Here is a 16,178-nt window from a genome sequence, read left to right on the forward strand (position 1 = left end):
TCTGAGCAAGTTTTGACTCCTGGGAAGACGTGCTGTGGTTTTAGTTTTGGGGTTATGCAAGTTATATATGTGTACTGATAGCTTCAGAAGAGAGGGAACTGTGGAAGCAGCAGGAGGGTTTGCTCTCTGCCTTAGGCTCTGATTACAGTTAATTCTGGAAGCAGAGTTGCTTCACAGGAACTGGGCATTCATGTTGGACTGAAGAAGAGATTGCCCTGCATGCTGTTTGATGATCACACTTCAGGACTGGTATATGTGTGTAAATAAAGCAAATTACACTTACGGTATAATCCAGATTCCTTGACACTGAAGTTCTTCTCTACTGGGAAGCTGACTTGCCCAGCCTGAGACATCTTCTACTGCTCAATAGAGGGGCAACACTGGTGTCAGAAGACAATAGTGTGTTCAAATAGGCTGATTGTGTCCCTACCTCTTAGACTGGAGAATGTTTGTTTTGATAATGGAATCCACCCAAGATGTATTTATGTTAAACATTTCACTCTTGAACCTAATCTTTTTGTGCATAATGTTTCATTAAGTGCCCTCCTATCTATGATGAGAAGAGGAGGAACATATGGTAGTTTGAGTTCTACCCTCTCAAGTTCTCCAATAAAAATGTGGCACATACACAGTCATGGAATCAACTGTGGAAAGAATGCACCAGTGACAAGAAAGTTTAGAAACCCCCTAGATGAGCAGAGATACATATTATCTGATTAAGTCCTTTTTTACATAAACTAGTCCACACTTTGACATTATAAAGGGGAAAAAAAAACTAGAAATGTTGAAGTAACATGTTTCAACATCAATGGAACAAAAGCAAACAAAATAATTATTTGGTAAAGATTGTTAGACTCCTTTCAGCTTAACCGCTTTCCCCACATACAATCTCCTGAAAATTAGCAACAAATCATTTTACTTTTAAATTACAATTACTGACTGAGTCTTTTTTATGAACTTCGAACTGGGGCTAAGAATGCTTTGTGTGCAGTGCTCTTCAGTCACTTGTCACAGTGGTAGACTTTTTATTTCATTGGAGTGTATAGTGTAGTTTTCCTGAAGTTCATATTTATGTTGCTTGTGAAATTTGACAGCTATTTGGGAGCAATTACATGAATTATGGCAATAAAAGGTTTCTAGCTGATTGTCAAAGTCATTAAATGGTTAAATTCGTTGTCATTCTATGAGTTTTTAGCAATCTTGTCTTTGATTTTAAATAGTTGTACCTCCCATTTGAATTACAATTTTGAACTCTCCCCAACTAGCTCCCCCCACCAAAAAAATATATATATTGGCCTGTAAGGTCAAAAATCGAATTCACACCTGTTATGAATTAAAGTGTCTTAAGACTTGGAATTCTCCAAGCATTTATTATAAGTCTTACTATCTGCATATAGCAAAAACTTGCAATCACAGATATGGCTGGATGAAAAATAGCATGATTTTGACATTTAGAGATGGCTTATGAACATAAACAATACATTAGACCACAGTCTGCACAGTAACATATGCTAAGTCAAATAGAGATTTTTAGCATACCCATATGCATTTGTGATATCTGCATTTGGTTAGCAAAACTGTATGTATTTTACATACCGACAGTTGAAAAAAATTGAAATTTTTTGATGAAATTTCCTTTTTGATAATATGCAAGTTTTCACAAGAATTTATCTAAACCTCAAATATTTCAACAAAAATAGAACCAGAAAATCCCATACAATTTTTACAAAGTAAACCACTTTGAAATAAAACAAAACATTTTGAAGATTCAGTTTTGACCTGCTCTAGTTGTACACCTTCCCAATATCCTTTATCAGTAACATTACATAAGGTGCCATCTATCCCTAAATTACTTCTCGAGCTTGTCATTACCTGTCAGCAAATCTCCTCTAGAAGATAACAGCAAAGGTATGTTTTCAAGAGGCTCCTGAACACAGAGTGTAGATGGCCTTAGAACACCTTCCTGAACTGATGTCTGCCATCGGAGGGAAGCCCAGAGATGTTTGTGTGAGAAGCTGACAAATGGATGGGTAAGACTGCCATCACTGATGGAGTGATGTAAATGTTGATGAGGGACAATGAAGAAAGAGAGAAGGGTGGATAATAAGGCAGGAGCAGAGAAATACTGGGCTTTCATGGCAGTAAAAAAACAAAGCCTGATTTTAGTGGATGAGGGGGAATCTGATGGAAGGACTGAAATAGGGAGGTGATATGATCAAAACAACAGGCACCAAAGACTAACTTGGTGGTATCATGTTGTATGGACTGACTGACTGAGTGTGTCAGGGAATACAGGGAGGAGGAAGTTACAGTACTCAAGACAGGAGATACTGAGGACCTGGATCAGAGCTTTTGCTATAGATATAGACAGAAAGAAAAGGATGGATCTTAGAGATGTTAAAAAGGAAGAAGTGGCAGGATATGGCAGCTTTCAAATACATGTCATTGTTAATTTATTTGGTAATTTAGCACAGCTTTAATTATATCCTTTGAACAAACACTCTCTTTATTTGTCTTTCTTACTCTTTTCAGCCAAAACAAGGTGTTTTTTTTTTATCTTCTACATTAGAATCAGGCATTCATTTCTTGATCCATCCTAAACGTGGTAAATACAACAAAAAGCTCACTTTTCACTCATTTATGGGATGGATGGGGTTGGGTGTGTGTGTGTGAGGGAGAAATACAAGATGCATAACTGTGTATTTATCTAGATGCTCCATTTCTAGACTACAGTGGCACAGAATGACATTTATTATAGCATTCACTGTGTTATACCAATATAATACCAATATAATAAAAACCAGCAGGATCTTATTAAGAGGGATAAGGCAAAGATGCCACATTTATTGTAAATACCATAACAAAAAAAAGACAACAGTAAACAACGTTGTTTTACTACTTATTTCTTATACACACACACACATTCATTTACACAATCATTCATTCAGGTTCTGTATAGATGTTATAGTTACCAGCCTAGATGTTGCTCATGCCAAGTTACTGGCCAGGTATCTTGGTCATGAGGATGGAGCCGAGTCTGTGTCAGATGCATCTGATGCTCCTGGAGGCTGGCAGCAGAACCAGAGACTCAAAGTCCTCAGTCTTTAGAGTCCAGTTTTATAGGAATTTATTCCTATGTCAGTTCATGAGAGTTGCTTCATTTTGCTGTTGCTAAATCAATCAGCAGGTGGCTGGCTCCATGTTATTAGATGTTTTGTTTTTCCTTCCTTTGAGGTGTGGTGGGTGGATTCCAGTTTGCCCTCCGGGGGGTCATCTGGTTGATCCCACTTGACACCTTCTTCAGCCGACACTGAATTCTTCAGGCTGGTGACTCCCTAACCATTCATTCATTGTTTAAACTAGGCATGCATTCACATACATTCTCTATCTTAATCACATCTATTTCACTGTCTTTTTACCTTTTGGGGTGTTGCCAATTTATGTGAGACTCCCTGTCTTTTAACAAGCAAAGATAAAGTGAGATGAAAACTTACAGCGGGTGGGGGTCTCTATCTATACACTATAACAGCTACTGTTTTGGCTTACTTAAGAGTTAATTAATGTTTAGCAAGTTTTATACAAAATATTTCTTTGAGCTTAACAAGTTTTATACCAAGTATTTCTTTGAGCAGGCTTCACACAGACACAGCTGGTGGCTTGCAGGTTAGAGGCTAAATGTTGGGAATCACAAATTTACTTCTAACATAAACCATAAGTTATAAAGTATCAATTAACAATAAATCAATAAATCATTTCTCATATAAACCATGTTTAATATAAACCTTCTTTAATATCCCTACAACTGACATTCTTTAATTGCATTGTGTTTTATGGAGGAAGTGAAAAGAATTTTCTGATGCATTGCATGTGCCCCTCCCCCCCCAAGTATGTGTAATTGCCAGAAGAGCTGAGAATGCAGAGACAGAACATGTTAGAACCCCAATGGAATCTCCATGTAGAACATGCTTAGGCTGTTCTGTATTGCATTCTCTTTCCTAATGCTATGGAATCATCTGGTTCCCCCATGCACTTACTGACAGAACCTGATTCTTTGTAGCAAAATACAAGCCATACCTTATTCTCATATTAATTTTTGTCAGTATAACCAGGGGAATTTTTTCTTGTGTCCACGAATGTGTGAGCAAGTTGATAATCCCTAGTTATGCATAAGGGATGGTTTCCATGTTAGAACTGGTGAGAAGATTTCCATCAGAATGATTTTTTTCTGACAGAAATGCAGTTCCTGCAAATATACATTTTTCATGTGAAAATGTTGATTTTGCTGGCAGGTGTGATGGATTTCTCCATTGGGAATTAGTTCAACCAATATCAGAATATTTCATTCTATTGAGCTGACTCAAAACACTGCATTTCAAATCTGTTGAACATCATTTCCCTATCAATACATTGCTTTATGGGAATTGTAGTTTTCGCCCTGTTTCTCTTCTATGAATCAGTCTGACTGGAGGAATATGTATCCTATAATGCAAGACAGATTTCTATCTGACCAATCTGTGTGGTGCATCATGGGAGACTCATGACAGTGTTCATCACAAGAGATGTAGTTTGGCCATGAAGCCTGGCCCATAGGAGAAAACATGGGACATCAGCCTCAAATTTCCACTCCTCTGAAGCACTGTGCCTCTATGGGAAAATGCAGTATGTATATTGAACTGACTCTAAATGAACCATTTGCGGTCATTTCAACAAATAGAAAAAGATTTATTTCAAAATATAGAAATGCTTCATTTCAGTTGAAAATTTGGAATGTCCATTCCAGGAATAATATCTCAACTACAACTTTCCATCCCAATTTGTGATAAGAAACAAATGTTGAAATGTCAGGATTTCCTAAGGGATGGAACTTTGGAATGTTGGTCAGGTCTATTTTAAATATTGTTTAATGGTGAATAATGTGCAGAGAGTTCCTCCTAACTATGGATTAATTAATTATGGGGAATTTTTGTAAAGGGGGAAGATAAGAATATGGATATTAAAAATATCCAGGGTTGAATCCTCAACTCACTTCAACCTTTCGAGTATGTAAAAGGCTTAGAGCAACATAAATGTCACTAAAAGTTGCCAGGGGAGGATTCTGTGGAAGATAGCTGTAAATCTGCCCTCCGAGTCCTGGCATAAATGTGTCTGGGGAGGGGGAGAAAAGGGTTGGTGGGGAGAATAGGCATGTAAAGAATCAGAGACTGTAGCATACAACTCTGTAGAGACTCCTAGCAGCATTCTGAACTATAGGGCAGCATTGGGCAACCTTTTGCAGCCTGCAATAACAAAAGGCTTGTCTACATGGCCTCCCAGTTTGGACTAAGGGGATGTAAACCGAAATGCAGAGTAGCATGCTGTGATGTAACAGCTCGTGCTCCCAGTGCCAACACAGGGCAAACAGGTACCTAGGTTGTACTCGCAGCATCCACACAAAGCAGTTACATGCCCTTTGGCAGGACCTAGGGTATCGCTATTTTGTAAAACCGTTGTGTAAAAAAGATAATATTTAATTATAAAATCGGTGGTGTACTAGTGGTGTCCGTGGGTGTGGTGTGCGCTCCGTGGCTGTGGTGGTAGCTATTCTGCGAGCGCTATGTGGCACCTATTCTAGCTATTCCCCCATTTTCCGCAGCCTCCCGCCCCCTGAGATCCCTCGGTTGAGATCCCAGTGCCTGATGGGGCAAAAAAAAATGTCTGGGTGGTCTGGGTAAATGTCCGCCAGTCGCACTCCGTCTGGTCAAGCAAGCAACCCTGGATTCAGCGCCTTTTTTCCATATTTTGCCTGGCAGATGCCATAGCATGGCATGCATGGAGCTTGTTTTTTGCTTGTGTACTCGATGCCGTGTACTTCCGATGCGCTCACAGAGGCGAGCATTCAGCGACATGCTTTTGCTTTTGCTTTTGCTTTGCATGACAGCAGCTTTTGTTACTAGCCATATTGCACCATCCAAACTCCTTCATAAATTGGGATGACCTTCCATAAATACCACCAGTTGCTTTTGCCCCATTTTTTGCAGCCCCCACCAAGTTGCAGCTGCAAGTGCCAGCCCAGCATTGTGCCAGCCATTCCACCTTCCCCATTTTTGTACATTTAGCTGTTGCACCAAGTGCTGCCGGGCTAAAGTAATCACAAAAAAAAAAATTGGGAATGACTCCTGAGTCAATCCTCCTTCTAAAAGAATCAGTGAATCCCTCTAATATAGTAGGCAAGTAGAGAGAAGCACCTAGATAGAAGAACCAGAGCAGAGAACAGCCAGCTGTCAGAACCAGCAGAAATTCAGCTGCATCTGTAGTCTATAGTTAGGGGTGCTCCTGTAACAACCCCACCTTGCTATTTTCTCCCAGCCTTCTTGGCTTTCGATTCTATTGCCCCCACTTGTGTGATGAATTAAAAAAGAAATGCCAGAAATAAGACACACTGACTTGTTAGTGAGAGAGACACTGAGGCAGCCTCCAGCTGCAATGACAGCTCAGACTGGGACATTAAGCAGTGTGTAGAGGTAGGACAGCCAGGTGTGTCTAGGAGAGGGGGCAAGCATCTTTTCTTTTACACATGGTGGGGGCTGGGGGAAGGGTGGGGCTGATGGGATGATGTATGATTATGACTGAGCCATGATGTACCCACCATCCATCCCCATCCAACCCCACCAGAAAAAAATGACTGGCTGATGACGTTGGTCCTTGTGTACCAAGCTGAGGCTGATGATGAGGACTGATGCTGATGGATTGATGGATTGACCACCACGGGGCCCTTCACCATGGGGATGGGGGGGGAGCAAGGATGCAGGTGGACGGCGCTGCAGCATTCATCAAGATAATAGGATGGGTAAAAAGATAGAGTCAGAGGTTTTGTTTCGCCTTTCGGGTGGTGGGGGTGGGGTGGGTGGTTTGGGGTGCATGCCCTGCCCAGCCCTGACCCTGTGTGACACTGTAGAAGCATTTGGAGCTCAGCCATGAATGCAAACCAAAAATTTGCTTAATTTGCAGGAGCTGAAGAAAGCTTGTAGCTTCAGTCCCATGAGCATCCAGCATTTTCTTTGGCTTTCTTTTGTCACGCTGCTGGCTCGAGTGCGCTGCCTGCCGCTGTCTATGGCGCTCTGATTTTAAAAAGGAAAAAAAATCTCATTTCTTTGTAACGGAGCGAGCGCTGAACGGATTTGCTCTGCACTAGCGATCACATCCGCATGGTCCATGCGGAGCTCTTTTCTTTTTTTTTTTTTTCGACTGCATCACCACGTTGATCGGGATCCCACGCTGGGCAACAGCAAAATATCAAATTCAAAAAGGCTTTTTTTTTTTTTTACCTTACCACTCTGCTCGAAAGTTCAGATTGGCGGTCCAGAGCGGTCACTGGTGGCACTGTGGATAGGAGGCCAATACGTACCGCCGATCAGCCACCACAACTCCTAATCCGATATGATATGTTTATACCGATACTGGCGTTATCTCTAGGAGAGAGGAGGAAAGAACCGGTTTTAAAGATTTAAATCGATAATAGGTGTGCCTCTAGTGTGTGAGTTGTTGTGCGTGAATAAATTTTTTTACGCTCCTAAAACCAATTTAAACGCCTAGTGTAGACCAGGCCCTAGTGTCCTGGAACAGACAGGCAGGATAGTCTGGAGTAGCTCTCCTCTCCTGCCCTGAGCTGTGCTTCTTAGAAAGCCAGCACAGAATTTCTCCCCCAAAGTCTAAAAATAACATTTTTCTTTCCTTTATGGTATACAGGCCTTTTTTTTTTTTTTACACTTTACCCGCCTGTATACAGAATTGAAGTTATTTTCAGTTAAACTTCAGAAGCAATAACAAGGACAATGTGGCTTAAAAAAAATCTTATCACTCTAGCACAAACATTAATTATATTATTCTAGCTTTTGGCAATTTTACACCTGCTCTTCATTAAGTGCCAACAAAATATTGCAAACTCAGTTGTGCCTCCAGTTGTACAGGAAAAAAAAATCTTTCATTTATATTTAGACCTCTCAAAAAGAGCATCAATTTAAATTGTCTCATAGCTAGGGTTTTTTTGTCATTATTAACTATTTTCAGATAGACTTATTAAATCCTAATGGATCATTATTTGATTGTATCCAACATTTTAATACTGGATGTGAGCAATGTCATCAATAATAATTAGTCTAAGAATAATTAACAGTTCAATTATATAATATTTATGCAGGGTATCTACTTTGACAAAATGGTTGCATTTAGTATAGTGTTTTGAAGGCTAATTTGAAAACAGTGTGCTATCATTATGACATAATTAATTCTGAGAAAAAGAAATGAAAACCACAAAGGAAAGCTTTTGTGTCATATAAGTGATAGAACTAAGATAGAAAAGAACAAACTCTCCCAGAACATATTGCTTTTCAGCTCCATAAACTTCATTTCTGTCACAATGCTTTCAACTTGTAATCTTCAGTCTTGAAAGTGTTTTCAATATCTGCTCAGCCTAACTTAGTAAAAGCCACCTAAATACTTTAAAAAATGACAAGCCTTCAAAAAATGAAGCTTCATAACTGCAGAACACCAAACAGTTTTATTATGCAGACTGTTTTTTTATTCTTTCAGCTAGACAAGATTATCATTTAAGAAAGACAAACTCTGTTCTGTCCTAAATTTTCAGTTTAAGGCCTGAACAGATCTGTAGCTTATCTAATTTTATTTGAGCTGGAAATGCATTTCTTGTTTTCATCTATCTGACTATGTAAAACCATTTATAGAAGAGAGGATACATGTATGAGCTTTTAAAATAATCTCTTGTAACTCTTTAGTCTCCAATAACATCTTTTCACAGCAATATGTAATAAATCAATATGACTACATAGAAAACCAGTCCTGAAACTATATTTATATAAAAAAATATATTTTTTTTAAAAGTTTGATCCTTAACTGATGTAAATTGGTGTAACAATGACTTTGATGAAGCTATGCTGATTTACAACCACTGCCCGTTTTGCCCACTGAATTGTAGCTCTTGCGCAAAGCACCAAATTGACAGATGTCAAGTCTAAGATTCTTTACACACTTACAATGTAGGTAGGGTAGAGGCAGTGCAAGTGCAAGATGACTGTTGATACCTTGCCAGTGTCCTTGTTCCTTACCAAGAGACACCACCTCAGAAAATGGCAGCGTGAGTCTCTGTTTAATAGGATTGCTCAGATTATTTGTGTCTGGTTTTAAAACTGGTAATCTCTCATTAAAAAAAACTTCTACTGTTACTGAGGATTGGACAGATAGCAAATGATGCACCCATATTTAAATAAAACAAGGTTGTAGGTTCTAGCTAATTGTTAGAATGCATAAAGAATAAAATGGAGAATAATACTGAAAACACAATGTCGTTGTATAACTCAATGGTGTGGCCTCACCTGGGATAGTGTGTGCAGTATTGGTCACCGAAAGGATATTCCAGAACTGGATGGGGTTCAGAGAAGAGTTTGAGAATAATCCAAAAAGTGAAAAAAAAACCTTCATAGGAAAAGAATTTGAAAAGATTGGGATTGTGTACCTTAGAAATAACACACATAAGAGAGGACATGATAAAAATATATAAAATAATGAATGGTATAGAGAAGGTGGATCAGGCACTTCTGTTCTCCTTGTCTCATAACAAAAGAGCAAGGGGACATTCAAGAAAATTAAAAGGCAAGAAGTTCAAAACTGATAAAAGGAAATTTTCACATAATATATAGTTCATCTGTGGAACTCATTACCACAGGAAGTTGTTGAGACAAAGAGTCTAACCAATTTCAAAAAGGGATTGGATATTTATGTTTATCAAGAGTATCAAGAATTCTCACAAATGACAATAAAATGGTGGAAGGGGTATTATTCATTGGGTTTCAGGTTTAAGCTAATTTTAAATTTTTAGATATCAGGATGAGACCTATATGGGGGGCTATAATAGGGTGTGTACCCCACATGAGCCCTGATAGTGTTAATGAGAGCCTGATGCCAATTAATTCACCTGGCATCACCTGAGAGAAGTGAGTAAAGCCCAGCTGGGGAAGGGATAGGTCAGCACTATAAAGCCAAGTGGCTGAAAGCAGAAGGAGTGTGTAGTTGGTCCCTGAGAGAAGGGAGGCCTCCAGGAACAAGGAGGAAACTCATGGGGAGCATCCTGTCCTGGAGGAAAGAGTCTGGCAAAAAGCTAGATGGGGTGAAGTAGCCATGGGGAGTACAATAGGCTCCAATTGTAAACCAGAAGCAGCAAAGAAAAGAGTGACAGGGACTGAGGTCCTGGATTGTTAGTTATAGTGTTCCTGGGATAGTGGATGGGTCTGGGTTCTTCTTCCAGACACTGATATAGTGGCACAGAGCCCGAGCTGGGTCTGAACAATGGCTGGAGACTTCACTCAGACAGTGGTGCAGTTGGACTTCATAACTCTGGAAGGTGTGGACTAAATGGTGCCCTGCCTGGAGGCCCAAGTGACCAGGAGAAAGGCTATTGCAGAACAGAAAGGGGGCACCCGATGCAGCCACATACATGTTCCCCAGCCTAGATGCAAGGAGAGCTAGCAATGAGTGACCATACAAATACAGGGGCAGATTATCCCACATCTACTTATTGCAGAGTTCTTATGCCATCTTCTGAATCATCTGGCCCAAGCCACTCTTATAGGACAGAATATTGATCTGGATGGACTGTCGGCTTGATGCAATATGGCAATTCCTAGGTATCTATGTTCTCAGTTCTACAAATGGTCTCTGAACACAATTACATGATTAAGGTAGCAAACATTTTATACTGATGTTTAAGTATGTGAGTAGTCCTGTTCACGTCAGTGGAATTAGGCACATTCACAACTTTTTTCAGGATCAGGGCCAAAAACCTCTGCAAGCCTCACTTTTCCCATCTGTAAAATACTTCTAAAATGTAAATCTATTATTTATTATTACTGCTATCTTTAAAAAAAAAAAAAAAGTAGACCGTTTCAGATTTAACTCCTGCTGGTTCAAGCAACCACTTTGTTGTTACTTAAATTATCTCTGTAATTTCCTTTTTTTTTTTAACATCAGTTAAACAGCTGATAGTGCTGAAAGGATGGTGCACATGGTCAAAGTGACCTCCAGGCATTTAAAAATGTAAATATGGAAGTAAGATCCTTTACAGATGAGTCCTTCGGTTTTTTTGTAAAATATTTTTTTTTAATTCTGTATTAGTTGTGTAACAACAGTAGTGAATGATAGTGACAATTTAAAAAAAAAAAGTGAAGACAGTTTTTCCAGCAAAGAAGCAACTAACTAGGCAGAGAAATGTATTCAGAATACTGAATATTTTGACAGTAAATAAACATCTGGTTAACATAATTAGTTCCTGTACTGCAGATTATTTTAAGGTGACATCCTGGCACCACTGAAATTAGTGATAAATCTCCCTTTTACTCCAAAGAGGATTAGATTTTGCACTTCCTGTCTCTAAAATAATAGGAAGTGGAGTTTTTTTAAGTCAACAAATACATGAAAAACATTGAAAGAAAACCCAAAATGTTAACTTCAGCTATGTTGCAAAGGGTAGATGGGTCTATGCATTGCTACAGTATAATTAATGCCCGTGTCTGCTATTTTGTTTTTTCATTTCTACGTTTGCTTTAAGTGTTGTCCATGTAAGATGTTGCTGCAGGAACATAACTGGTTAGAGAAGAAGGGCCAAATTGTGTCCTAAGTTACATCTTGGACAACCACATCTCCTTGGAGCCTTTTGTTGTCTTCTGGTCACTTAAGTTCATTTGATTCTCTAGGGGTTGTCTACTCAGTACAGGTAAAAACAGAAATAGCAAAATGTAGTTTATGCATAAGAAAGAAAAAAAAATCTTGGAGGGAAGGAGGCAGACACAAATTAAGCTGTCATTCAGTTTGGGTATCCTGGCATTCCTGTTATCATTAAAGAAGTCTAGATAACGCATCACTGCTGATGTCCCAAGATACCCAGATGCTCTAATGAGAGCCTGTGGTCTCCAAGATAGACTAGGGAGGGACTGGAACTTTGTCTTTAGTTTCATAGAATCTTTATAGAGGGAACAATACAGTTCTCATTAAGTCAAAAAAGACACCCATAGATTTAATGGTAGTTGGATCAAGTCCTTAATCCTTAAACATAAATAGATGCTTTCTGAGAGGCCTGAATATGTAATATGCTCTTTCGTCCCAGATCTCTTTCATAATCGCATACTTACATACATACTGATCCTTATGTCAAGTTAAAAAAAAGTAAAAGAAGGAGGTTTAACACATTTATCCTCAGGAATCTTACTTTGTGTGAACTATGAAGGATAGAATTGTTCTTTTCCTAAAAGCATATTGAGCAATGCAGCAATTATCCTATAGGTTTGGCCTTGAAAAAGGAATGTAGCAAATATACCTCAGAAAAGAGAAGTTAAGAACGCTTGTGGTGGTGGGTGCAGAGGGGAATATGAAGGGGTGAGGGATGGATAAATTGGATGGATCCATTACCAAAGAAAATACCTGAAAAGAACTTGAACTGCACAAATATGACCCCTGATCCATGATATGTCCCTCCTGAGTGAACTCCTTTGCCAAGACCGAGTGCCAATTAATTCCAGTCTCTCTGGAAAAAATGAATTTCTAATGTCCAGAGTAAAACAACATTATGAATTGTGTGACTGTGCCAGCAGACTCCTGGTGTATAAAATGAGTGATGAAAAAGCTGCTATAACAATCCCCATGTTAATAAATAACAGTGATGAAATAATAAATGACCCTGTGGGCAGCAATGCCTTATTTAAACAATTTTTCACAACAGCGCTCATTAGTATTTTAGAGAGCTTTCTCCAAACAGCTGCCCAAAATATGCTGTCACACACACAGTCAGATACCTTGGATTACCACAAATCCTTGCTGGGAAAACAGACTTCAAGGTTTTTCAGAAACTGTTTCCCCACTGCTGCAACCATTTGTTATTAGGATTCTCAGTATAGCCTCATTCTCCAAAGAGCTGTGAATGGTTCTGAAAATGCTGTTCTTCCCAACAAGTTTACCTGGGAGAAAATCTATAAATTAGAGATTGACCAAAATTGGGATTCTGAATCCAAGAATTTTCGCCTTTATGGGTAGTACAGTTTTGCTTTTAGATTGCTTATGTAAAAGCAGAAGGGAATATTTTCTTGTTACACTGTGAACATGGCTGAAATCTCACAACAGTTCTCAGGAGATTTCATGATTCGAGATAGCCAAAAATTGAATTGGATCAGTTGCTTTTATTACATTTTTGCCACTTTGGGGCAGGGAATCATGAAAAGAGCTCACAAGATCAAATGTACTGCTAATCCAAATTTAAGGCTTGATTTGGTGTCAAAACTAATCCAGCTCTTAATGCTTCTGTGATTTACCTCTAGGACTATATTAGACCCATCTGACCTTTGTATGAAAACTAATTTTTTTGCCTTGGATCTGAAACAATATTTATCTTTTTCTTTATTCACAAATCTGAGGTTATTTGCCAACACCAGGAAAACAGTTTGCCTCCACAATAATCCATTGACAGGTTCACATCAACTCTCTTTCTTGATTCAGAGAAAGCTTGTTTGGGGTCGAATAGCTATATCTAGTGTTGAGGTTGCCTCCGAGACCTTATCCCCCAAGAGTATGTTGGGGTGGCTTTTGAGCCCACCAGTTGGTTCACAAGAACTCACCTCAACTCCTCGCTTCTCACTGAGGTTTCTTTATTGGAGTACAATCAAACCACAATCGAGTTGATCAGGGGTGGGTACATGGCATACCACGTATCCAAAGTTACACAAAAAACCTCTTCTTTTATATACAGTTACACATTAAATTGTATTTACTATACATTGCATCACACATTTCGGGATTGGCTTGGCCACTTTGTAGGAACCAATCCCTGTACAGCATGCACTGTCCATGCGTGGCTTACTCTTTACCTCATCTTACATTGTAGGCATAGTTTATTCATGGGGGAAACCTCCACTTCATATTGGTAGGGGAAGCAGATTTGGGCCTGAGTTAAAATATAGAGACTACATTCTCAAAAGTGCCCTATGTTGGTCTAATTCTGCTCCCGCTATAGTTACTTCAACGGGAATAGTGAAGCCACCACTGAGTTCTTTTGAAAATCCCATCCATAGACCCTGATTTCCAGAGATGCTGAGCTCTTTACCTCCAACTGACTCCACCTGATGCTGTGGTTGCTCAGCACCTCTGAAAACAAGACTGACACAGTCTTTTCCATTGATTTCACTGGGGCTCACTGCAGGTATAGGAATTAGTTCCATATATATCACATTGCAGGATAAGGATACAATTTATAACCCTGGGACATGGGGTCAATAGAGTTAATGAAGACACAGTTTCCAGTACCACATAGTGGTGTGAATCTATCAGAACTATGGTAATTATCTTATTAAATTAGTATCTGGGCAGAAAATTGAGTAGTTTCTTTAATAATAATGCCTAGTTATTAGGTAACATTTTTTATCAGTAGATAGCAAAGCACTTTATATAATCTCAAGTTTTCAGATGGGGAAACTGAAGCACAGGGGTGAAGTGACTTGTCCTAGGTCACACTGAAGTTCAGTTGTTGTGCTGAGAATAGAACATAGGTCTTGTCAGTCCCTGTCTAGTGCTTGCTCCGCTTGTCCACTCTGCCAGCACAAATAATGTGTTAACTGATTTGACACAACTTTGTGTGGCTATTTTTTTGCTGACTTGAGATATGTATCAGTACTTACAATAGGACATTAATCTGTTATCTTGTGAAATGCTGACTCTCACAGCCAAAGGGTTAAAGTAACGAATTCACAGCTATATTAAATGACAATATTGCTTCCACTTTTTTTCTGTTCAAGACTTATGGGCATTTGTTCACTTAGCGCCTGGATATCTTCCAGCTTAATCTTCAAATTTACAAAATGTAGCAGAAGTTATCTTTCTGAGTCCCAGGCTAAGGGAAAAAATCTTATAAGAAGTTGCAATGGAAAAGATTTTCTTCTGAAATCACCTCTTTCCCTAGTACAAATGTTCTCTTGTACAAATGTAAGCAACATAAAGCATAATAACAGGGTGGGGAAAAATAAACCTTCACAAACAGGAAGGGGAAAAAAAGCATAAGTAAAAAGGTAAAATAAAGTAACATATGGCCACATTCTATAGTCTTACACCAGCAAAACCTCTATTACCATTAATAGTATTTCTGACCTAAGAACTGCAGGGTTGGGTCTATAGGTATCCAATTATTCTTCCCCTTATTCTTCAAGTAGTTGATATCTATCAGATTACTTATATAAGTAAGGGGTTCTAAGCATGGGTGCTAGGTATTTAAGATTCAACAGAATGAATCTGTGTATTCTGTCTGAGTACATGATTCAAAAATATTTCTACTACAACAATTATATTCCCAGCTTCTTTTCAGATGCATGAATATTTTAATATGTCATAACTCTACCATGCGTTGACTGTTAAGTGTCCATCCTGCATATTTCAATACATTCTTCAAATCTGATTTATTGGCTTCTGAGCAGCAGATTAACTCATAGCATAGTTACTCAATGGAAATACCACAATTGCACAGATTAGGGTTGCCAACTTTCTGATTGCAGAAAACCAAACACCCCTCCACTGCCCCTTCCCGAGGTCCCACCCCTGCCACATCCCTCTCTGATGCCCCGCCCCCACTCACTCCATCCCCCTTACCTCCATTGCTTGCTGTCCCCCACCCTCAATCATTTTTACTGTGCTGGGCAATTCAAAGTGTGGGAGGTGGGGAGGGCTCTGGGGATGGGCCAGAAATGAAGGGTTCAGAGTGTGGGAGAGGGCTCCGGGCTGGGGCAGGGGGCTGGGTTGCAGGGAGGGGGGTGAGAGCTCCGGCTGGGGGACTGGGCTCTGGTGTGAGGCTAGGGCTGAAGGGTTCGGAGTGTGGGAGGGTGTTAGCATGCAGAAGAGGGTTCTAATCTGGGTTGGGGTGCAGGAGGAAGTTCAGGATGCAGGCTCCAGGTGGTGCTTACCTCAGGTGGCTCCTGAAAGCGGTCGACATGTTCAGGTCCTAGGCCGAGGCATGGCCAGGTGGCTCTGCATGCCCCCATCCAGAGGTGCTGTTCCTATCCACAGGCACTGCTCCTGTCCACAGGCACCACTCCTGCAGCTCTCATTAGCCACTGTTCCTGGCCAATGGGAGCTGTGGAGCCAGCGCTTGGGGCGGGGGC

Source organism: Mauremys reevesii, linkage group 5 (genome assembly GCF_016161935.1).
Source record: "Mauremys reevesii isolate NIE-2019 linkage group 5, ASM1616193v1, whole genome shotgun sequence".
Lineage (NCBI taxonomy): Eukaryota > Metazoa > Chordata > Testudines > Geoemydidae > Mauremys > Mauremys reevesii.